Source organism: Gorilla gorilla, chromosome X (assembly GCF_029281585.2).
Source record: "Gorilla gorilla gorilla isolate KB3781 chromosome X, NHGRI_mGorGor1-v2.1_pri, whole genome shotgun sequence".
In the NCBI taxonomy this organism is placed as follows: domain Eukaryota; kingdom Metazoa; phylum Chordata; class Mammalia; order Primates; family Hominidae; genus Gorilla; species Gorilla gorilla.
Genome location: NC_073247.2, coordinates 20,364,833 through 20,389,623, shown reverse-complemented (window position 1 = coordinate 20,389,623; position 24,791 = coordinate 20,364,833). Strand labels below are relative to the sequence as shown.

The window sequence follows — 24,791 nt, the reverse complement described above, 5'->3', positions numbered from 1 at the left end:
TGATTTCTCCAGGGGTTAATGCCCAATAACAGAACCTGCCTAGATTTGGAGATGATAATGTGAGATGGCCCCTCAAGTATTGGACCCTGAGTATGTCTTCAGCACACACATTTTGAGGATCTGTTCCAGGCCTCTATTGTCTCTGTGCCTGGAGAGCCTCATTCTTGGTTCCAGAGCGTGAGCCCTGGGAGCTGGGCTCTCCCGCCTTGATGAGGGCCAGGCCTGGGCAGAGGTGGGAAATAGCAAGGGCTGGCATGCCTGCAAGCCTGTGTTTCAGGGAAAGCCCTCCAGGCAATGTGGATGTTGAGCCAGCCCTGGGAATCTCTGCTTTACAGGAACTCTCCCTCCGGAACTCCCAACCTCCCACTTTCCTACCCACTTCCTTTAGATATTCAAAGCTATTCCTGAAGTTTTCATCGCTGCCTTGGCATACCCCTCTCAAATGAAATTACTCTCATCTGTGAAAATGGTAAGATTGAGTGCACTGCCCCCCACCCCCTTCCAGGCCTGGAGGGACTGATCCACATTCCTCCAGCCAGAAAGGCTTCTTGAACCCTGGGCCAGTTCGTCTCTGCTAACTGTAACAACTTCAAAAGGCAGCTTGTGGAGGTCCACTCTGGTTCACATATGGACTACTGCTCACGGTAGCAACTAAAACGAGGCCAGAAAAGTTATAAAATCATAGGTTTTACAAATTCATCAGGCTCCCCACACACATGTAAAAAGTCTTCCCATCCCCTCTCCCTTAGTGTTCTCTTCACAGTGCTTTCAAAATGAGCAATTACAGACATGTGGGTTTCAAAAATTAATATCTGTCTTACCTTCTAGACCAGGAGTTTGCAAACTAGAAACCAAGGGCCAACTCTCCACTGCCTCCTGGTTTTGTAAACGAAGTGTTACTGGAACACACACACGTCCCTTATCAAAAGCTGAGGACAGCTACATGAACTCAATTCCAGAAAGTCTCAAGCCCTTCACAGGAGAGAAAAGACCATGGCCTCTGAGTCCTAGTGAAACTGTGTGAGGAAGGAGACTCTCACACACCTGCCCTGCGACCCAGCCAGTCCACCGCTCCCAGAGAAACAACTCTCTCACCCAAGAGAAACAACACAAGCCCTCATTCATGTTGGCCAAACACTGCCCACCTACTGGTGAGTGGATCAACCAGTGGTGCTGTATTCACAGAAGGGAACACTAGCCAGTAATTTAGAAAAACTACCGAGACACAGCAATGAGAATGGGTCCCAGGGGCACGACCCTGAATGAAGGGTCAACCGCCAAAGAACGCACAAGTAGGGTCCAGTTTACATGAAACTCAAGAAGAGGCAACACTCACTAGGGTCACACATCAGGGAGGGATGGTTGTGGGGCAGGGTTTCATTGGAAAGAGTACAAAGGAGCTTTCTGGAACTTACTGTTTTGATTATGAGGTGTATAAAGTTATCAAAATCAGCCAGGCACAGTGGCTCATGCCTGGAGTCCCAGCAACTTGGGTTGCCTAGGCAGCAGGGTCACTTGAGGCCAGGAGTTTGAGAGCAGCCTGGGCAACATAGCAAGATCTGGTACCGAAAGAAAAGTTTTTAAAAAAATTATCCAAGTATGGTGGCATGCAACTGTAGTCCCAGCTACTCGGAAAGCTGAGGCAGGAGGATCACTTGAATCCAGGAATTCAACGATGCAGTGAGCCATGACTATGTCACTGCATGCCAGCCTGGGCAACAGAGACCTCATTTCTAAAAAACAAACAAACAAAGAAGTCCCAACAATTCCTTTGAAACTCCTTCCTTCAAACAAGTGGAGCTTGTTAGAAGTAGGCTGGACTCTGACTCCTTTTGAACAAGCAAAATATGGCAGAATTCACATGTTCACTACGACATGAACTATTGTGAATAGTTCACTTGTGTGAACTATTTATATTGTGAATGCCAAGGCATGGAAGCCACCTAAGCAGACATTGACAGATGAGTGAATAAAGAAAAGGTGATGCGTGCATATAGTGGAATAGAAAAGACTTAAAAAGGAGGGAAATCTTGCCATTTGTGACAACATGGATGAGCCTACAGGACATTATGCTAAGTGAGACAAGCCAGGCACAGAAAGACAAGTGCTACATGGTCCCACTTACATGTAGAATTTTAAACTTTCAAATAGAATGAATGGTGGTTGTTAGGGGATGGGGGAAGGGGAAACAGAGAGGTATTGGTGAGAGGGCACAAAGTTTCAATTACGCAAGATGAATCAGTCCCAGAGACCTACCGCACAGCGCAGCGTCTGTAGTTAATAATTCTGTATTGTACATTTACAAATTTGCTAAGGGGGTAGATCTTATCAATGACAACAACAAAAAAGAGGGTTGACAGGGTGGGAGAAAACTTTTGGAGGTGATGGATCCATTTAAGGCACTGATTGTGGTGATGATTTCACAGGCTTATAGATACTTATCTCCAAATTCATCAAGTTGTATACATTAAATATGCACAGCCTTTTATATGTCAATTATACCTCAATAAATTGGTTTAAAAATGTATGGCAGAAGTGCCGATGTGTGACTTCTGAGACCAGATCACACAGGCATTGCAACTTCCTCCTTCCTCTCTCCTGAGGATAACTCACAGCGGGGAAGCCAACCACCATGTTGTGAGGACACTCAAGCAGCCCTATACGGAGATCCATGTGGGGAGGAACTGAGGCCTCCTGCCAACAGACATATGGGTGCCCTCTTGGAAGCAGATCCTCTAGCTCCAAGCAAGCCTTTGGAAGACGGCTGTCCTGGCTCACGTGTTGACTGCAATCTCAGGAGATGCTGAGCCACATTAACCCAGCTAATCTCCTCCCTAACCCTCAGAAAGTGTATGAGATAATAAATGTTTAGTGGTGTTCAAGCCACCAAATTGGTGGACGATTTGTTATGCAGCAAGGTAGCTAACGCAATTATTCTACTCTTTATGCTATAATGATCAAGTTATCTGTGGCTGGCTTTTTGTTTTCAATGTATACACAGGAAATTTTGAGGAGGAAGCAGACCACAAATAAAACTCATAAACACATCAGGCTATCTGCTTCTAAAAATCTGATATGGGCACAATCAGTACCCTAACTGGATTTCATGCCAAGATTCCCAACAATTGCTTATAGCATATTAGCTGACTTTTTTTTTTATTACTATATTTCTTTAGGTTAAAAGAGAAAAAAAATCATATCTGAATCTCTGTGATAAATACTATCTTACTGTGGCAGACATTTTCATTTACCTCAATAATAGTTTTAGAAGCATCTGGGTTGTGTAATATTTATTAGGTATGATCTATTATTGACAAAAGCTTAAAGCTACTAAGGTCTGGGCAGAGGTAACAAGCAATGTATGAATTTGAGTTTACCTTACACCTTGTTCCCTACACCTACATGCTCTTCTGAGCCACAAATGTGTATGTGAATTTCTAGACATCTAGGATGGATCTAGGAGGTGTTCATATTACCAAACACTTTCATCTGTATTCTTTTCACCTCCACAACTCTATCGGGGTATCAGTCACAGACCATAAAACTCAGTGACTTGAGAGGTACTGTCTGATGAGTTGTAGTGAGCTGAGATGTCTGTCTGATGAGTTGTGGTGAGTTGAGATATACTGTCTGAGGAGCTGTAGTGATTTGAGATGTCTGTCTGATGAGTTGTAGCGAGTTGAGATGTCTGATGAGTTGTAGTGATTTGAGATGTCTGTCTGATGAACTGTAGTGAAGTTGAGATGTCTGATGAGTTGTAGTGAGTTGAGATGTCTGTCTGAGTTATAGTAAGTTGAGATGTCTGATGAGTTGTAGTGAGTTGAGATGTCTGCCTGTCTGAGTTATAGTGAGTTGAGATGTCTGTCTGATGAGCTGTAGTGATTTGTCTGTCTGATGAGCTGTAGTGATTTGAGATGTCTGTCTGATGAGTTGTACTGAGTTGAGTTGTACTCTGTGATGAGCTGTAGTGATTTGAGATGTCTGTCTGATGAGTTGTAGTGAGTTAAGATGTACTGTCTGATGAGCTGTAGTGGGTTGAGATGTACTCTCTGATGAGTTGCAGTGAGTTGAGATGCCCTGCTCTACCTATGCATGCCTGGTGGTTCCCAAATCTCTGTTTTGATTTGCACTTTTTGGGACCCTCCCCAAGGAAGCCATTCCTGTTCTGAAGATCCAGTGAAATGCGGGGCCGGGTGCGGTAGGTTCACGCCTGTAATCCCAGCAGTTTGGGAGGCTGAGGGGGGCAGATCACGAGGTCAGGAGATCAAGACCATCCTGCCCAACATGGTGAAACCCTGTCTCTACTAAAAACAGAAAAATTAGCTGGGCATGGTGGTGGGTGCCTGTAGTCCCAGCTACTCAGGAGGCTAAGGCAGGAGAATCACTTGAACCCAGGAGGCAGAGGTTGCAGTGAGCTGATATCATGCCACTGCACTCCAGACTGGCAACAGAGCAAGACTTCATCTCAAAAAAAAAAAAAAAAAAAAAAAAAAAGCAACCTCCTCCATGAAACATTTCCTGGACCCATTGACACAGATATGCCTTTCTTCTCTGAACTTGCACAGTACTGAATCTCTACCTGTTGATTCCTAGACTACACTTCACCATTCTGTGGTATTTCCATTTAGTATCTCTCCTCCTAGCTGAAACGACTGTGCTCACTCCTGCCTCATCTACCTCTGTATTCCAGGTCCAACACAATGCCTGGCACAAAGCAGATTGCAGCAAAAGCTCACTGAGTCAACAGGAAAGAAGGAACAAAGAAACAAAGGAAGGGAGGAGGGAAGAGAGAAGAAAGGAGCAGAAAGCAAAGCAGGCAGCCTGATGTGCTCGGGCCTTCTGAATCCCATGCTCCTCAGCCATTCACATTTATGTTGCGGTCTAAATGCCTGTGCCCTGCCTCCCAAATCCGTAAGTTGAAATCCTAGCCCCAATGGGATAGGATGAAGAGGTGGAGCCTTTGGAAGGTGATGCAGTCAGGAGGGTGAAGCCCTCATGAATGGATGAGTACCCTCATAAGAAGCACTCAAGGATAGCATCGTGGCTGAAGCGTGTAATCCCAGCACTTTGGGAGGCCAAGGTGGGAGGACTGCTTGAGGCCTGGAGTTTGAGACCCTCCTGGCCAACATAATGAGACTCCATCTCTACAAAAACAAACAAAATTAGCCAGGCATGGTGGTACATGCCTAAAGTCCCAGTTACTCAGGAGGCTGAGGTGGGAAGATTGCTTGAGCCTAGGAGTTTGGGAGTCTGAGGCTGCAGTGAGCTGTGATTGCACCACTGCACTCTAGCCTGGAGTGACAGAACCAGACCCTGTCTCAAAAAAAGAAAAGATATGCGAGAGAGCTTGCTTCCTCTCTCTGCTCTCCCTCATGTGAGGACACAGGTAGAAAGTGCCATCTGTGAACCAGGAATCCACAGGCCAGCACCTTGACGTTGGACTACCAGCCTCCAGAAGAACTGTGAGCAATAAAAGTCTGTTGTTTAAGCCTCCTAGTCTATGGTAATTTGTTTTAGGAGTGTAAACTGGCTAGGACAATTTCTATATTATCTTCACTATTAAGAGAGGACAAACTCCTTCAAGGAAGGTTCTGTCTGTGCCTGATTCAACTTTGCATGCAGCACAGCACCCGACCTCGGGAATGCTAATTGCTAACCAGGGAGATAACACACTGATGTCACCTGAAGACCTGTCCACAGAGACTGCAGTTCTTCTGATCCTAGCGGTGATTAAAACATAGGGGCAAACAGACAAACAAAACCCCTTAGACTTCTAGTGTGCTGGAGCTGAAGGGCCTAGGAGAGGATTCCATACTAAGTGAGAGGTGGACAGCCCCAGCTCCACTCCATAGCCATGTCCCAACTCTCCTCTTCCACTGTAACGTCACATTTCCACAATTACTATAGAAACAGATTGTGTTAGGCTCACTTGCCCAGTAAGAACGATATGAGGTCACTAGGTTTTTCCATAAAACAGTGACTGTAATAACAATATTGGCCAGGTGTGGTGGCTCACGCCTATAATCCCAGCACTTTGGGAGGCCAAGGCAGGTGGATCACAAGGTCAGGAGTTCGAGACCAGCCTGGCCAATATGGTGAACCCCTGTCTCTACTAAAAATACAAAAAAAAATTAGCTGGGCGTGGTGGCGCATGCTTGTAATCCCAGCTACTTGGGAGGCTAAGGCAGGAGAACTGGCTGAACCCAGAAGGCAGAGGTTGCAGTGAACTGAGATTGCGCCACTGCACTCCAGCCTGGGTGACAGAGCGAGACTCCATCTCAAAAAACAACAACAACAACAACAACAACAACAACAACAACAACAACAACAAAGAACCACAATATTAACTGGTGAACGAGAAGCTCTTTGGTGTTCAGAACGTGTTTCTACATATGTTTATGTGGTCCCTACTTACTTTGATCTATGTATACCCTAAATGATGAAATGTTTAGAAGTGTCTCACGCAGGAGAACAAACACACAACTTGAGTATCAAAATGAACATAAAAACATCACAGTGAGAGCAAATGTAAACAAAAAGCAGAAGGGCACAAGCAGGGGCAAGCACCCTTATGCAAAGAGCAGACCGGACCCGAGAATGTACAGAGGTCCTACGGTTGTGCTTCCAATAGGACCACGAGTTTCCTGTCAACCAGAGCAAAAGATGGGAACTACGATAAGTTAGGGTTGTCGGAAAGCTGGGCACTTCTTAATTTTTCCACAGAGACAATTTTCCTACCAGCCTTCCGAGATGGATGTCTACACCTCCTAGGGAATTCATGCTGACAGAGCTCCTGGTGGCTACACCTTCTGCGGCACACATGGTAACAAGAGACCAGTAATGGCAATGCACAACTACCAGAAGCCAGTAGCCACCAAAAGGCAGAACTGGCCACACAGAGGCTCCAGGTGCAAGGGCGACAACACTAAAATTCAACACACTTGTATGTCAAAAAAGTCGAACTGTAACCACCCACTAACATCTGGAAGGCACACAGCACACGGCAGGGATGTTATCTGCAACCTAAATGACAATAATCAAGAAAGGGCTCATCTTCAGTAGGAAAATGAACACGCGCTGAAGAGTAATGTACAAAAGAAAAAACACAAATGGCTAGTCAGTGCACCAAAAAAGCCTGACTTTTCTAGTCCCTGAAGAAATGCAAGTTAAAAATGAAATAACTTTTTTGCCTATCAAACCACAGAATTTTTAAAATGTCTAATATTGACAAAGTTTTGGGAGAAGTAGAACTGTCCTGGGCGATCGGTGCCCCTAGAGTGTAAATAGTAAGCATACACTTTTTGGAGGGCAATGTGGTGATATTTTCTAATGCCTGCCTAGCAACTCCATGCCCAGAATTTTATCCGAAGGAAATCAACGTGGAAGAGCACAAGTATTTCACTACAGATATCTGCTGCGGTATTATTTACAACTGTCAAACACCAACAGCAGCCCTAAATGTCCACAGTATGGCTACAGGGTTGTTAGATTTTAGAATGTCATGCACCATACACATACAAGTTACAGAAAAAGGCAGCTTACATACAGTATGTGTAATATAATTGCATGTGTAAAAACATATTTGCAAGGACTTCAAAGCAGATATACTTCCATGTTCCACAGTGGAGACTCTGGGTGATAGGATTGAGGGTGATTTGTTAATATCCTCACTCTGCTTCCCAGAACTTCTATATGTTCTTAATAAAAAGGTTCTAATTAGCAAAATTGATTTTTAAAATAGGAAATGTTAATAAAAACTGTATATCACAGCCTAGAAAGCTGTAATCCCAGATTAGTATAAAACCTCATTCTCAAAAACATATGTGAAGCTTACAAAATCAGGAGTAATTTTGAATTTTGGGTGGCCCTGTGGTAAGATATATTAAAAACTAGTTAGAATAGCATATCAGCTTCATAAATTAAGAGAAAATCTCAATCTTCCTCCTATCACAATTGCACGTGACCCCAAACTGTGGAAACCTTCCATCTCAGATCATTGCCTGCCTATCTTCTAACTCAGCTGAACCAGAATCAGAAATGGATTGTTTATCCAATAGACTTCAGATATTTGTTGTACATGACATTAACTTTATATGCATAATTACTATAGAAAATGTGTGTAGTACACATATGTGTATGGGTATGTATATGTGTATACACACACACGTGTATAAATGGTGAAAATTTTCCTAGAATTTCTAGCTTTTCCACTCTTAATGGCCTCCAAGTACATTTAAGGGTCCGCCAGCTAGATTTTTTTTAACAGAATAATTTTATAACAAATTTTATGCAAGTTATACCCAAGAGCACCTTGGCAGTGAGTGGCTTTATGAGGCATTACCACAAGAAGACCGAAGTAGGCTTAGCTGTCAAGGGCATTCCCATCAACAAAGCCCTGTTGACAGAAAATTGAGTTTGCTGACAGAGCTGATTTTATTTGTAAATGGATATCGAAGCTATTACCCCTGTGCGTGTGTCTCATATATATTCATATGCTTTTGTTCCTGGAAATAATGACGGCAAATGAGCAAAACAGTGCAGCCACAAATCACCCCACAGAGCTGGAAATATGACTGAAGGGAAATTTGAGTCCCTGGCTTCTCTCCCTAAGAACCAAAAATGACTACAGCTGGAAGGGACCTGGGAAATAATTTAAACTTCAAGATCAAGGTAATGGTAAAAATAAAAAATAAATAATTTTTAAATAAGAAATAATTTAATCTGTGTTCCTTGTTTTATGGATGAAGAAATGGAGGGTCAGAATGCTTAGGTGGCTTCACAAGCCACACCAACGCAGGCTGAGGAGCACACATGCTGCCTCTGCCTGATTAACGGGTTTCTGTACCTCACTCCCAGAAGTCCAAACTGAAATTCCTTCTCACTGCACTGGCAGCAAACTGGATAAGGGATGTGAAAGTTACTAAGAGAATAACTAGGAATTCTTGGGCCAGTTCTACATTCAGCCTTACCTGGAGGACCTCGACCCATTAGTCCGCAGGAGCCCACCAGACTGAAAATCAGCCATGCTGCCCCATGAAGGCTCTTCACTAACTGGTTGTGAGAATCTAGTCACCCCGCCCCCAGTTTGCTTTATTATAAAATCAAGATGGTAACCGCATAGTAGGACCCAAGGTATACATATGAAGAGGCACTGTGAACTTTCAGGAATTTTAAATAAGGTGTCTGCAAATATGTTTTAAAGGTAAATAAGTAAATAACTCTAGGACCTCTTCAGACATCCAAGGATGTCTACAAGCCTTCCAGAAATGACCCAACTGTCTCACTTGCTCTAGGAAAAGCCAGCTGGAAATCAGTGCCCGAGGACAGGGGAAAGATGGGTGGATACAAGACATCAGCTTCTTCCCACTGCTCCCCTACCCTGGTCTTCTTAAAAATTTAATGCATATGAGAGGTAAAAAATTAAAGGTAGTGTAAAGTAAATGTATTCCAAAGGCCACATAAAATATTCCCTTCCTTCCTCAACCTCCAAAATCCAAAGGCGGACTCTGGAAGAGCAGCCAGCCCATGCAAAACAAGCAGCAGTCAGCGTGCATTCACCAGGGTCATTTGTCCCTCTGGCTGGGCAATAGAGCCTTCTGCAGCCTATATGCTTGACACCAACGTGTATGGTTATTCCTAGCACTCTATAAAAAACCACTTTTGTGTGTGTTGTTCATGCCTCTGTAGATGAGAATTCCCCTGCAATTTTTTTCCTTAAGAGGTATGGTGTTGGTTTGGGTTGGTGGTGATCGGGGTGGGAGGGGCAGGGGGGCAGGGGGGTGGGCGCGGGTGGAGGCGGAGAAACAGAAAGGGACAAAGTATAAAATGTTTTTGCCACTATGTGTGACAAAAGAAAGAAATGTGCCTCTACCACCCATGCAATGTTTTTCTGCAATAAAATAATATGAAATACTTGTAGAGTATGACCTCAAAGGTTCTCTTCTGTAATAAAAAGAAATATGCCAACCATTCATCAACTTGGTACCAAATCTTCAGCTTTTTTATATGATACATTAAAATATTATTTTCCATTCATCTTATAAATCTTAAGACCATCTACGAGGCAGTAGGCTGTTTACTTGTAAGTGCTACCAGGTAGATTTCCAAAAACCTTTCTTCAAACTCCCTTGCCTTTTTACCTTTCAACTAGCACAACCGCTAAAAACATGCATTTCAAAATGACACCTACTCTTGTGAGTCAGTAAATGCAGACCAAAGAGAGAGCCTGTGTGTGCAAACACATTTATGCATCAATTTCCCTGTGAAAATGCCATCGACCCTCTGCACACACAAAAGCCTCCTTTAGTAAAGCAAAGGCATTCCAACCATTTAGAAATATAGCCAAAACTAATCATCTCTTTCTTTTATCACAACATAAAAGGGGGGAAAAAAGCACATGTATAGTAAAACCCTTAAACTGTCACAATCACACCAAAGAGCAAAATAAAAGAACTGGAAAATGCTAAGAACCATGGTGATTCCATTTTCTCTATTTAAATTATCTCACTGCAATTAGCAGGCTATATGCAAATGCACTCAGGGAACATTTCTCATGACTAAACATGCACACCTGATTTCGCTGCTTTTTTTTTCTTGAGGATGTAGCTGACTCACCATTTTTTCTCAATGTCCGCATTCAATGCCTGAGTAGTGAGAATGCCTGTTTCTTACTGCTACTGAAAAACAAAAGGCAAACGAGGCAGGCAGGTCTTCATGCGATGCTGGCGTCCTCCAGCCAGCTCCCTCGGGGAACCCATCTGCAGAACTCACATGGAGCAAGGGTCCCACATACCAAGGGCTGCAGTCCCATCAGAGCAGATGATGGCTCTACGGCTTCCAGCCTAGAACACGGTGTTAAGAGCACCGCCTTCCAGTTCCAATGTGCTTTCAGCTAACCGTGAATCCCAAAGCTGCAAAAATTGCATGCATCCACGAGGACATGCAGCACCGGCGAGCATGCTCTTGCACATACGTGCACGCCTGTGGAGCTCGAGCCGGAATCTGCACTCTGATTTGCATTATTTCTCATCTTCAGGCAGAAGAATAAACAATGAGAACACATTCGCCGACCTCACCAGACCTTACCCACAGCATTGTGAGCTGACAAGCAACCTGCCCTTCAAGATAGCAGAACAAAAGAGCCACTGGGAACTACAAACCCCTAACAAATGGCACAGGCGTCCTGAAACCGGTCCCATCTGGGATGAAGTGCCCCGAGAGCAAACGCAGAGGTCCCTTACCCGGCTCTGCTTACCGTGCTGGATGAGAGCTCGCCCAGCTGTGAAGGCAGCGATGTGCTTCAGGGACCCACAGCCCGCCTCTGCTGCAGCTCTCCTCCTGCCTACTGAATGGAGTCCTAAAGCCAAGCTCACAACAGCTGGCCTGTCTGTGCCTGCTGTCTTGTTGATGGGCAAGCTCACGCAGGCTCCGTCAACCTTCACCTCCACGGCTCAAGGCTCCGCTTGCATTTCCCATCACTTCATCAGCAACTCCTTGCCTCAGTGGGGAACATTCCCAACACCTCAGTGCTTAAACCCCAAAAGTCTGTAATTTAAAACCCCAAAGGCTTGGGGGGCAGTCTTCCTTTATATGTGTGTGTGTGTGTGTGTATGTGTGTGTGTCTTGTAATTTAAAACCCCAAAAGGCTTGGGGGGCAGTCTTCCTTTATGTGTGTGTGTGTGTGTGTGTGTGTTTGGAGAAAGGATCTTGCTCTGTCTCCCAGGCTGGAGTGCAGTGGTATGATCATGGCTCACTGTAGCCTCCAACTCCTGGGCTCAAGTGATCTTCCTGCCTCAGCCTCCCAAAGTGCTGGGATTATAGGTGTGAGCCACTGTGCCCAGCACTTCTTATATTTTAACGGGGAAATATAGAAAGCCCACTGCACTGATGTTACAGCTTTCTCTATTAAGTGATGCTAGATAATCCTATAACATATGTGACACACAGTTCAACTCCACAACCATAAGGAGGCAAAAGAAAACATTCAACAGCCTATTCTATGTCCATATATTCTTGGGTTGATTACACACTCATCAGGAATGTAACCCATCAAGCAACTAACAAGCGTTTCCGGAAGTTTGAGTGTGTGCAAGGCACTCAGGGAAGACAAAGGCAGGCTGGACCTGACTTTCCCAATTAACCATTTCACAATGATCTGTATTTAAAGTCCCTGAGCCCCACCTCCCTCCTAATGCAGCCCCAGACCTCAGCACCACAGCCCCTCCAGGAAGCAGCGTCGCCAGCCGCTGCGCCTCACAGCCCTATCCCACCCTCCCACATCCTGGGCTTAGCCACCAGGACGGAGTTTCTCTTTCCAACCTGTTCCTGTCACCCTCTTCTACATTCATAGCAATTACTTCCAACTCTTGCTCATTTCTCCAAATAACATATGCTGCTTTGCAGCCTATACTGTATCACTGCTATTTTAGATTTTTTTCCCCCATATCGACACTTGACCTTAGGCACTGTGCTGATTCATTAATGTTATATCCCTTAAGCATGTAAATAAGCCTGCGAGCAAGGTTGCTCTGCACATCCCCATGATCCAGGGCCGTGAGGTCAGCAAGCTTGGGGGACCTGACACACTTACACTGAGAGGCAGAATGAGGATTCCAGCCTGTGTCTTCAACTCCGAAGCCCGTGTTCTTTCCAGTACTTTTCATCTTCACGTATTACTTTACCAAGTACATGTTACTGTCTCTAAGAGAGGGTGCCATTCACCCCGGGCCATCACCTTTTCTCAAATGCTCAACACATACTGCCAGGCCACACACGGAACAGCAATCAGCTGATGGCTGATTAAATATTTTATTATAGGGCTGGGTGTGGTGGCTCACGCCTATAACCCCAGCACTTTTGGGAGGCCGAGGCGGGAGGATTGCTTGAGCCCAGGACTTGGAGACCAGCCTGGGCAACATGGCAAGACCTGGTCTCTACATAAAAATTTGTAAAAAATAAATATTTCATTATACTTTTTTTTTTTTTTGAGATGGAGTCTCACTCTGTCACCCAGGCAAAAGCACAGTGGCACCATCTCAGCTCACTGCAACCTCCGCCTCCTGGGTTCAAGCAATTCACCTGCCTCAGCCTCCCGAGTAGCTGAGATTACAGGTGCACGCCACCATGCCCAGCTAATTTTTGTATTTTTATTAGAGACGGGGTTTCACCATGTTGGTCAGGCTGGTCTCGAACTCCTGACCTCAAGTGATACACCCGCCTCAGCCTCCCAAAGTGCTGGGATTACAGGCGTGAGCCACTGCACATGCCCAGGGTCTTGCTATGTTGCCCAGGCTGGTCTCAAACTCCTGGCTTCAAGCAATCCTCCTGCCTCAACCTCCCAAAGTGCTTGGATTACAAGCATGACCCATTGCGCCTGGCCAGCATCTCATTTTAGAATGGGTTTAGATTTACTAAAAAATTGCAACAGCCAGGCGAGAGCTCCCATATGCCCTCTACCCACTTCCCCCTATTATTAACACCTGACTTACTATGGGATGTGTTTGTCATAGTTAATGAATCAATATTGGTACATTAATATTAACTAAAGGTCACACTTTATTCAAATTTTCTGTTTATTCAATGTTCTCCTTCTGTCTTTGAACCTCATCCAGGTACTGCATCATACTCAGGCCTGCTTCTTCAGACTCCTCTTGCTGTGAGGGTGCTATAGCTTTAGACTGAACACTTGTGTCCCCCCACCCCCAAATTCCTATGTTGAAACCTAACCCCCAGGTGATGGTGTTAGGAGGTGGGGCCTCTGGGAGGTGATGAGGTCATAAGGATGGAGCTCTTGCGAATGGGATTAGTGCCCTTATAAAAGGGACGCCTGAGAGCTCCCTCTCCCCTTCCATCATGTGAGGACGCAGCAGAGAGACAGCCATTTGTGAGCCAGAAAGCACCTTCACCAGACACCGAATCTGCCAGTGCCTCGATCTTAGACTTCCCAGCCTCCAGAACTGTGACAAATACATTTCTGCTGTTTATAAATCATATAATCTTAGGTATTTTATTATAGCAGCCTGAATAGGCTATGATAGTTTCTCAGGCTTTCCTTGTTTTTGATGACCTTAATAGTTTTGAAGAGGTCTGTTCCAGCATTTTGCAGCATGTCTCTCAATTGGGAACTGTCTGATGTGTTTTTATGATTAGCCTGGGACTTCTGGGAGAGAGACCATGGAAGTGAAGTGCCACTGTTATCCTATGATATCAAGGGGCATGCTGTCAACGTGACTTACCTGTCAACGTTGACCCTGATAGCCTGGTGAAGTTGGTATACACCAGTTTCTCCACTGTGACGTTCCTCTCCTCGGTCCCCTTTGCCACACTGTACTCTTTGGAGGGAGCTTACTGTTGGCAGCCCACACTGAGCGGGGGAGCTATGCTCCACCTCCTTAAGGGCACAGTAGCTACATAAAGTATTTGCAATTTTCTGCACAGCAGATTTCTCTATTCTTCATTTGTTAATTTATTCAACCATCCTGCGTATCAGTCTGGGCTGTGGATTCATTTTATATATTGGATTATAATCCACTACTACTTAATTTTGCTGCTTAATTTGTTCTGCCTTTGGTCACTGTTGGCTCCTGTGTCCCTATGACATACCCACACTGTTGTCACCGCTGGGTTTACTTATGGGTGTATTTGAGCGCTTATTTTCTGGCACTATAAGATACTCCAGGCTCATCTTGTACAGTCCCTGCTCCAACCCTAGACTCAGTCATTCCTCTGAGGAGCCCTGGTTCCTTTTATTGGAGAAAAGCCTTAGAAAACAAGATCTGCATGCTGACTGTGCTCTAGGAATCCTGTTTTTTTATTTTTGTTATTTATTTATTTATTTATTTATTTTGGAGAGAGGGTCTCACTGTCACCCAGGCTGAAGTGCAGTGGCACCATCATAGCTCACTGCAGCCTTGACCTCCCGGGCTCAAGCGATCCTCCCAACCCAGCCTCCCAAATAACTGGGACTACAGGTGCACCACCATGCCCAGCTAAATTTTTTTTGTAGAGATGGGGTCTCACTATGTTGCCCAGGCTGGTATTGAACTCCTGGGCTCAAGCAATCCTCTCAGCCTCCCAAAGTGCTGTGATTATAGGCATGAGCCCCTGTGCCTGGCCTAGGAATCCACTCTTAAAGGAGACTCTCCAAGAATTCCTTCTAAACAGAAAGCACATTTATAATATTAAAGTTTATAATGTGGCTTTCCAGATACCCATGTTTCTTAGAGCGAGGCATAATTATCAGGGCTTATAAGATGCTCAAATCTTTTTGTAGATTGTATAGTATAATACTATTAAGACTTTAAAATCATAATCATTGTAACAAAATGCATACAAATCTGCTTTTAATTGACACAAAACATTTGTGCCCTTGAAAAAGTCCACACATAAAAAAAGAACAGAATGAAATCACCACCCTAGTACCCTTATGTTCTGAAAGAACTTCCTCCTCACCTCTTAGCCTTGGTGAAACCTTGAACTTTTCTGAGTCACTTTCCATGAATTGAGGGGCATGCCCAGCCCATGTGGTCCAAGGACAACCTTCCCTAACCCAGGCTATCACTAACAAGTCAGAAAAGCTGATGCTACAGCATCCTGTGTGCTCCTGCATTCTTGGGCTGTGAACAAGCCACAGCCCCCTCTACTTGGACAAAGCAAACTTCCCCAAGTTAACCACACTAGGGATGGGGAGATGGATATCATGTTGCAAGATAATCATGAACTATTACAAAGAAGCCTCTTTGAAAACATCCAGACAGACTGCCACTGGGTTCCATGCTCCCTGTGCTGGAAGCACACTCATGTAAGACCATTCCTTACACCCCTCCACTAAGCCCAACATGGTTGGCAAGCAAACCTTTGTGTAAAGGACCAGATGGCAGGTATTTTCAGCTCTAGGAGCCATCCGATCTGTTGCAATGACTCAACTCTCTGCCATTATAGAGAGGAAGCAGCCACAGGCCGCCTATGAGCAAATGGATGTGGCTGCATGCCAATAAAACTTTATTTAAAAAAACAGACAGGGGGCCAGAGTTGGCCTGCGGACCATAGTTTGCTAACCCCTGACTAAAGCAATGTTTACACAATCCTTTCCTCTGTTGAGTCATCAATATCTGCTTTCCTAGAACTCAAAACCAGTGAGTCTAGGGGTGCTTTATCATATTCTTCCAAGTAGAGAAGAAAGTTGCTCTGCTCCCCCAGGAACTTGTTTCCAAGTGACCCCGACCTAGATCCCTCAACCCTTTACCATCTGACACCACCCGATTTGGGTGAGCTGCTTGAGAGTGTCTCACAAACCATGAAACCCAAACTCTGCAGACGATTCTGGAAGTGATCTGAGGAAGGATGGGATGCAGGTGTATGGGATTTGCTTAGGAGAAGGGGAGCCGGGAGGGAGCTCTGGTGCACACAGTGGGCAAACACAGAGTAGAGAGCGGCACGGCAGTGTGGAGACTTTCTATTCAGAGACACAGCCTGTGTTACACCGACTCCAGTTCTGCTCAGGGAGCCACAGGTAAAACTACCTGTGCCTGGTAAACAGGAGGCAGGGCTGACTCACAGAAAGAAACAAATGACTTGAAGGAAGGGACCAGGCGAGTTCTGCAGAGGACATCCACATACCTGACTCAGAGGTTTCCTTGTCTTGCTTCCTGCTTTAGGGCAGGGCAGGAAGGAATGTGGAGAAGTGAAAGGCCCCTGTGGCTGCTGGGTCCGGTGGGACAGTAGGGATGCTGCCCGCCTCCCCCCTGCCCCAACGCCAGGGGGACCAGCAAGGGCTGGAATCTAGCCAGAGTCCTCTTAGCAGGCCTGCAGGGAGGGCAACCTGGTCACCGTGTGGCTGCTTTTGCGCTATCACGGCAGAGCTGAGTGGTCGCAGCAGGGACACTATGTTCCTCTGAGCCAAACATATTTATCATCTTATCTTCCGCAAACTTCGTCAATCTCTGAACTACAGCCACTTAATGCACAGACCCATTTTATTTATTTATTTATTTTAATTTTTTTGAGACAGTTTCACTCTTGTTGCCCAGGCTGCAGTGCAATGGCACGATCTTGGCTCACTGCAACCTCCGCCTCCCAGGTTCAAGTGATTCTCCTGCCTCAGCCTCCTGAGTAGCTGGGATTACAGGTGACTGCCACCACACCTGGCTAACATTTTAGTAGAGACAGGGTTTCACCATGTTGGCCAGGCTGGTCTCAAACTCCTGACCTCAGGTGATCCACCCGCCTTGGCCTCCCAGAGTGCTGGGATTACAGGCGTGAGCCACCACGCCCGGCGTGACAGACCCATTTTAAATTAAAAAAAGTTTTCTTATGGATTCCCAGTGTTGAGTTTTATTTTAAAGACTGAGATAAAATATATCATAAAATGTGCCCTTTGAAACAGCACAGTTCAGTAGTTTTTAGTATAGTCACAGCAGTCACCATCACCACTATCAGATTCTAGAGGATTTTCATTACTCCAGAAAGAAACCCCATGCCCATGAACAGTCTCTCCCTCACTTCTCCCCCCTTAACCCCTGGCAGCCACTAATCTACTTTCTATCTACGGATGTGCCTCTTCTGGACATTTTATATAAATGGCATCACACAATATGTGGTTTTATTTTTTTTATTAGACTGTTAAATGTCTCTATATAAAATCTGTTTCCTTATTTTAATGGTTCTTAGGCTATAAAACACAAAACGAAATTTGCAAGTTATATGCAAGCAAAACTGTAAAGCTGATGTCAGGTCTATATGACAGGTGATGTGGCTTTGCTGAGCATGAACCACGAGGCTCGCGGCCCAGGGCACTGCAGTGCCGCTGCTTCTTGGCCCAGCTATCAAAGTTTCCTGGGTGCCACAGAAGGACTCATCTCAGCCATCACTTTTGTTTCGACTAACAGGGCACAGAGCTCTGCTGGCACGGTACCCTGATGTTCTTCCTGTCCCTCATCCATGGGGAGCACATCATTTACAGGGGAGTCCTGAACTTACTCTTTACTTCCACCAAGGGAAACTGTGTCAGCACTGTGGTCAATGAGACTCCCACACACACATACACAGCCATGGTCTTGCACACCATCCACAACACTTGATTTTGATTCTAAGAGCTAGTATGGAAACGAACACACAAAAATTTAAACTGGCAAAGAGGACAGACATGTTCCCAAGGATGTGCTCCAAGTGCCACGTGTGAGAAAGCCCAAAGCAGAAATACATCACTGGCTCCCGCGCCGTCACCGCCCACGCGTCAGTCCTCCCTCGCCCTCTGGCCTTCTGGACTCTCCTGGCGTTGGAGGCGGTGGTGAGCTGTGTGGTATGCAGGGGCCTGAAGTGGGTTGCTCAGCTGGCCCGGTGGGATGCAGACCTGACACGTGCTGCTAGCTCTGGCGGCCTCCTCTAGGAATTCTTTGGGTTTGTGCAGATTTAAAAGACACAAAACTTGTGGGAATATTTGAATGCATTTTCTATTTATATTGAGAAGGAGGTGACTCAGAACTATTTCCTTTTTTATTTCAAATGTGTGGGCCTTCAGAAAACAGATGAGCTAAATCGATTTCTGAGACTAACTGCAAGGACCTAACAGCCACATAAGACACTGAATCTATGGGACTCTTAAGTCAAACTTTAAAAATGAACACATTGGCTGGGTGTGGTGTGGTGGCTCACCCTTGTGATCCCAGCACTCTGAGAGGCTGGGGCAAGAGGATCACTTGAGGCCAGGAGTTTGAGGCCAGCCTGAGCAACATGGCAAGGCCTTGTCTACAAAAATTTTTTTTTGTTTTTTTAATTAGCTAGGTGTGCTGGCACATGCCTGTGATCCCAGCTACTCGGGAGGATCGCTTGAGCTTGGAGGTTGAGGCTGCAGTGAGCCATGACTGTGCCACTGCACTCCAGCCTGGGTGACAGAGCAAGACCCTTTGAATGAATCAATCGGTTATCAATCTGTACAGCCTTCTGGGTGGATGTCTGTGTCACCTCAGCCCAATCTGGGTGGGGGACTGGACTAGGACACAGCCAAGAGGAATGGAGGCTGGAAGAAGCTAAAGGGGAGAATGGACATCTATGTTTCCAGGTAGCTCTCTGGAGAAAGGTGAAAGCCCCAAAGGATCCCGTAACATGCGAACGCAGCCAAGGTCAGCCCAGAGGCTGAGAGCTTTGAAGAACGCAGCCAGCTAACAAGAAAGGAGGCCAGAGTAGAGACAGAGCGGAGCAGGGCTGCCACGTCAGCACGCGCTACGGGAGTCTCTCCCCCAAGAGAGGCCGCTGGGGGCTCCAGGGATGGGGCTGCTGGGAAACAAAGGGGCAGCTTTCCACAGGGCTGGATTCTTCTGGAAAGGCAAGTGTCAGGCCACAGCCTAGGAGTCACACGAGGGATCAAGGATCCTGTGCGAGTACAGCTATGTATGTTGGCACCCAACCACGGGGCAGCAACTGTTGTATTTTTTGTAGAGATGGAGTATTGCTAGGTTGCCCCAGCTGGTCTCGAACTCCTGGACTCAAGTGATCCTCCTGCCTCAGACTCCCAAAGTGCTGGGATTAGAGACATGTGCCACTGTGCCCTGCTCAATGACACAAATTCTGTTTGTAGAAGACTGCTTACCTGCCCCATCTAGAACTAAGATGCCTGAGTTAAATTTTCCTCTGCATTTCCCTCTGGCTTCCCTCAGCTCTGGCATCTTGGGGCGTTGGTCACTTTCACCCTCCTTTTGCACGCTTCTCCCTCCACACGAGGGCTTTGTGGATCTGCCTCCCTGCTCTCGCTTCTCCTCCTTAGCCGAAATCCTGTAACCATAAACTATCACCTGAAAGCTATTCCTTCTAAATAATGTAGAATCACGCGACCAAACCAAAAAGTAAACAAACGGGTGGCCGCCTGTCTTGGTTCTGGGTTTCTTAAAGTCCCCATGGGTATAAATATAAGGGGAAATTGTAGTTGCAAAGTAAGGCATAAAAACAAGGCCAGGTATGGTGGCTCACACCTGTAATCTCAGCACTTTGGGAGGCTGAGATGGGTGGATCGCTCGAGCCCAGGAGTTCAAAGACCAGCTTGGGCAACACGGTGAGACCTCATCTTTACAAAAAAAATACAAACATTAGCTGGCATAGTGGTGTGCACCTATAGTCCCAGCTACTCCAGAGGCTGAGGTGGGAGGATCACTTGAGCCCAGGAGGTGGAGGCTGCAGTGAGCAGAGGTCGCACTACTGCACTCCAGCCTGGGTGACAGGGCGAGACCCTGTCTCAAAAAACAACATCAAAAAAAGACATAAAGAGAAGCCCGCTAGACCCATGCCACAGTCTCTCTCCTACAGCTACCATTTATCCCTTCTGGGGTGAGGGTGTTACATCCGCCAGTACTCCCTGCACAAGAACCTTTCTGCTCAGCATGCAGTACTACACTGTACAAAGCTATGCAGAATGCTGGGCTCTGCCCCGACAAAATTCCAAGATCAAGTTTCACCTTTTTATCCTGACCCGATCCAGCACAGTCTTCATAATTACCTAGCACAGCAGCTCAGAATGGAAAGCTTCAATTGCCCTGAGCTAATTGAAGGCCAGGGAAAGCAAACATCTGCCCTAAAGTGACAAATGAGGGGGAGAGCTTGGATGATAAATCTCTGTTACTTATTCTGAAATCTACATGAAGGAGCTTGTTTTGTAAATGGAAAATTGGTCTTCACATGAATCTCTGTACACCAAGTCACCTCTCAGGGAAAACATCCAGGAAGATGACCCTCAGGTTCATTTAGCTTGTTTATAAATATTATATGAAAGCAAATTTTTCCCTAAAGAGCTCTATTTCGTATGCATTTAATTTTGCAGCTGGTATTGGGATTTAGGATATACTCTCATTCTTTGCCTCCCCTCCCATCTGTCCCAACAAAATACAAGCCTGAGGTCAGTGCCAGCTCATCAGTGCTTGGCAGTGGCTCCTGCAGGCGGGGGCGGAAGTGGCTGCAAGAAGGCACAGAAGGAAGACACTGCCAGCACCCACAGCTCCAGAGGGCCGCCCCCAGATCTCATTTCAGTGCCAGTCTCTGGAGCCACCCAGAACACAGTCCTCACCCAAGGCCTCTCGAAATTGAGGAGCAACGAACAAATGTGGTACCTCTAAACTTTCCTACAAGGTCTAAAATCTCATACCAAAAACAAATCTCTGCTACCAAATTTATTTTGAGATGTTTATGTCTTCTTGATTCCAAATGCCATGCTAGTGCAGAAGGATAAATAAAGGCCATTTCACTTACTAGTGTGTAAACTAAAATTCTAAATAAAATGTTAGGACACACAGTGTACCAATATGGAAAGATTATTCACCACAATCAAGAAAGACTAACTCAAGGAAGGTCAGCCTGGTATTTATCCATTCAGCCACCAATCCATCTGCTTATACATCCACCTACCCATCCTTCTATCTTCCCATTCACTCATCCATCCACCTTCCCATGCCTCCATCCATCCATGCACCCATGTATCCATCCATCCACTTGCCCTCCCATCTATCCATCCATCTATCCACCCACTCACCCTCCCTTTCATCCATCCATCTACTTATCCATCCATCCTCCCACCCACCCACCCACCCACTTACTTTTCCATTCGTCCATCCAACCACTTACCCTCCCATCCATCCATCCATCCACCTCTGCATCCATCCACATACCCATCTATCCATCCATCCACTTACTCTTCCATTCATCCATCTATCCATCCATGCATCCCTACATCTCATCCATGTATCCATCCATGCATCCATCCATCCATCTATCCACTTACCCTTCCATCCATCCAACTACTCATCCACCCACCCTCCCCACCCTCCAACTATCTACCTGAGGACTGGTCCATCCATCTGTCTACTCATCCACCCATCTGTCCATCCACCGTCCCTCCATCCATCCAACCATTTGTTGAGCACGTAATCTGTGCAGGAATTATGTCAGGTACAGGGTACTGAGAAATGAAAAAGTAAAATCCCGTCTTCCAGGAGCCAACAGTCCAGCCCAGCAGACAGCAAGGAATAGTGAAGGTGTACAAATACATCCGTGATGTGAGTTTAAGAGTCACTGTCCCCCTGCCCAACCATCCCAGTCTGAAGAGGTTAGCGCATTCATGGGGCAGTGGATGTCCACTTTCAAGGTAAACTCTTAAAGATGGATTGACTGAACCAGAAGGTGTGCACAGCTGTCAGCCTTCAGTTGCATGGTGCCAAGGAACCCTCCAGACAGGTTTCTCAAAAAGCCTTCCAGTCAGGTTTTGCCAAATGCCCCTCTTCTGTGCCACCCACAGGGTGACAGCTCCCTCTTCCCTTCATCTTAAAGGCTTTTACATCTGTCATGAACGTAAAGCCTGATCAGCTCAAGGGTAGGATGACACTTCCTGAGAGAGCTGACAGCAGGTAGAAGTGGTTACTATAAAGGTAGAATGGAGAAGCAGGGACATTTCTCCCAGTGTTAGGGACTGAACTGTGCCCCACAAAATCAATGTGCTGAAGCCATAACTCTTAGTATCTCAGAATGTGACTGTATTGGAAGACAGGGCCTTAGAAGAAGTAATTAAGGTAAAATTAGGTAATTAGGGCCATTGGGGAGGGCTCTGATCCAATAGGACTGGGGTCCTTATAAGAAGAAATGATACAAAAATGTGCAGAGCGACGACCTTGTGAGGACACAGGGATAAGACGGCATCCACAAGCCTAGGAGAGAGGCCCCAGGAGGAACCAGCCCTGCTCACACCTTGCTCTGGAACTTCCAGCCTCTAGGACTGTGGGAGAATCCACTTCTGTTGTTTGAGCCCCCCAGTCTTGGGGAGTTTGTTATGGCCACACTAGGAAACAGACGCAGCATTCAAGGGGCCCCAAGTCAGCAGGAGAGAGCATTTCCCCAAAGCAGGCTCCAGCTGGCTATGATGCCTGAGCTTGTGGCTCTGAGGTGAAGCCTCTGATGGCAGTGGGGGTGGGGGCTGGGGGGCGGTGGGCTGTTCAGGACAGAAGAGCTGGAGGGAAGCAAACGTGCTGGGTCTGCTCCCTCAGGTTCAGTTCTATTTTAGCTCAAACGCCACCTGTTTCTCCCATAACCCAGCCAGAAATCACTTTGCTCTATCTCCTCTGAGCTTCTGAAGCATCATGTAACTTAAAAAAAAAGTATCATCACTTCAATCTGTCCTACTTGTCTTTATATTAACATAGGATCTTGAACTTCACAAAAAATGTTATCTCTATTCGGTTCACATGAGCAACAACAACAAAAAATAATTCCTATCTCAACATTCTTTTGTTATCCAAACAGAATACAACAATACATACTTTTTGTTATGCATCGATTATCAGAGCAGCACTTCATATGATTTACACAGGCATGTTTACGTTATTTTAAACTTATGCAAAACATTGGGTATCTTCAAACCTTTGTATTCTAGATTTTCTTTTTGGTGGGCAAAGAACAATCCCTTGCCTGAACTTTGACTTCTATTATTCTCCATTGAAATTTTTCAAGTGTATTCTTTCTTGCTGGTCCTTCAGAAATTAAAGAGTCTCTGAAAAAAGTTGAAAACAACTTTTCAAGCTACATATTCTCGAATTTCATCGCGCCTCACCACTCAAAAAAAAACCGCACCCAACAATTCTGAAAATTGCTGGGTTGGTAGCTCAAAAGCAGAGAGTTTCTGGAACTAATTTCTTTGGAGTGGTTATGCAGTCTGCTGGGAGACATGGCCTTGATGAATGAAGCAGGGGGCCCCGCTTCCTCTCGACCCTTTCAGTACCGACAGTGCCATTCACTCACTCACACACAGCCTGCACGTGACAGCTGTTCAGGGCGACCCCCTCCATGCACAGCAGAGCTATACACTCTCACCAGCACGGGTGCCCTCTGCACAGATGATACACTCGCGGCATCGGGCAGCGCAAGGCCCGCATGTGCAGAGCCCATCGAACACTGCCCACGATGCACCGCACGGCCAGCCTCAACGGCCTGGGAGCTGGCTTGGAAAACAGACTGCAGCTGGTGCTCGGCACGTGACCTACTTGGAATCCACAGTCATAAAGCTCTAATTGTGCTTCTCAGACACAGCTAAATTCTGTAGGTGGATTATTCGTCGGCCTTTCTGACCCACGCATTCTTGGTTTCAGCCTCAGAGTCTGTTAAGTAACTGCAGAGACTTCCTACACAAGCACACACACAATATCAATCCTGTCGTTGCAGAGTCACATAAATATTTGATCCCCTTGTAGAAGGCTAACAGCTCTGTTTAAGGCCAAATGAAATAAAACCCCATTACATGAGGCTCTTGAAAGCAAACTTTTAAATTGGTAATTTCTGCAACAGAACCTTGAGTTTTGAGGTCAGTGTTTAATGTGAATGTCATGGCAATCACACAACATTCTCAAGGCGACAGAAAAATCCACACCCGGGGACCCTGTCGTGCATTTACTTCCATCCCTCCATCCGCCTTTTTGAAACAAGATTGCACCACATCTTCTGCAGAGACGCACACTCTCCGCCTGCCCTCCTCGTGTGATGAAGGGGAAGATTATACTATTTTTTTTTTTTTTGAGACAGGGTCTCGCTCTGTTGCCCAGGCTGGAGTGCAGTGGTGTGATCCCCATTCACTGCAACGTCCACTTCCCAGGTTCAAGCGATTCTCGTGCTTGAATGAGTAGCTCAGCCTCCAGGGTAGCTGGGACTACAGGCATCTGCCACCACACCTGGCTAATTTTTTTTTTTTTCTATTTTTAGTAGAGATGGGATCTCACCATGTTACCCAAGCTGGTCTTGAACTCCTGGGTTCAAGCGATTCACCTGCCTCA

General features: G+C 45.9%; 1 protein-coding gene across 6 annotated transcripts in view; it reads right to left on the bottom strand.

Moving 5' to 3' along the window:
• Positions 1 to 24,791, bottom strand: part of SHROOM2 (shroom family member 2) — a 161,073-nt gene that overhangs the window by 24,525 nt on the left and 111,757 nt on the right. The window contains exon 1 of one of the 6 annotated variants that reach the window (XM_019019382.4): positions 14,235 to 14,425. The exons of 3 other annotated variants lie outside the window; for them this stretch is intronic. The gene's annotated coding sequence lies outside the window, so the exon portion shown is untranslated. Of the gene's footprint in view, positions 1 to 11,254; positions 11,710 to 14,234; positions 14,426 to 24,791 lie in introns of those variants that run through there. 2 more of the 6 variants (XM_019019384.4, XM_019019386.4) reach the window with 2 other exon arrangements.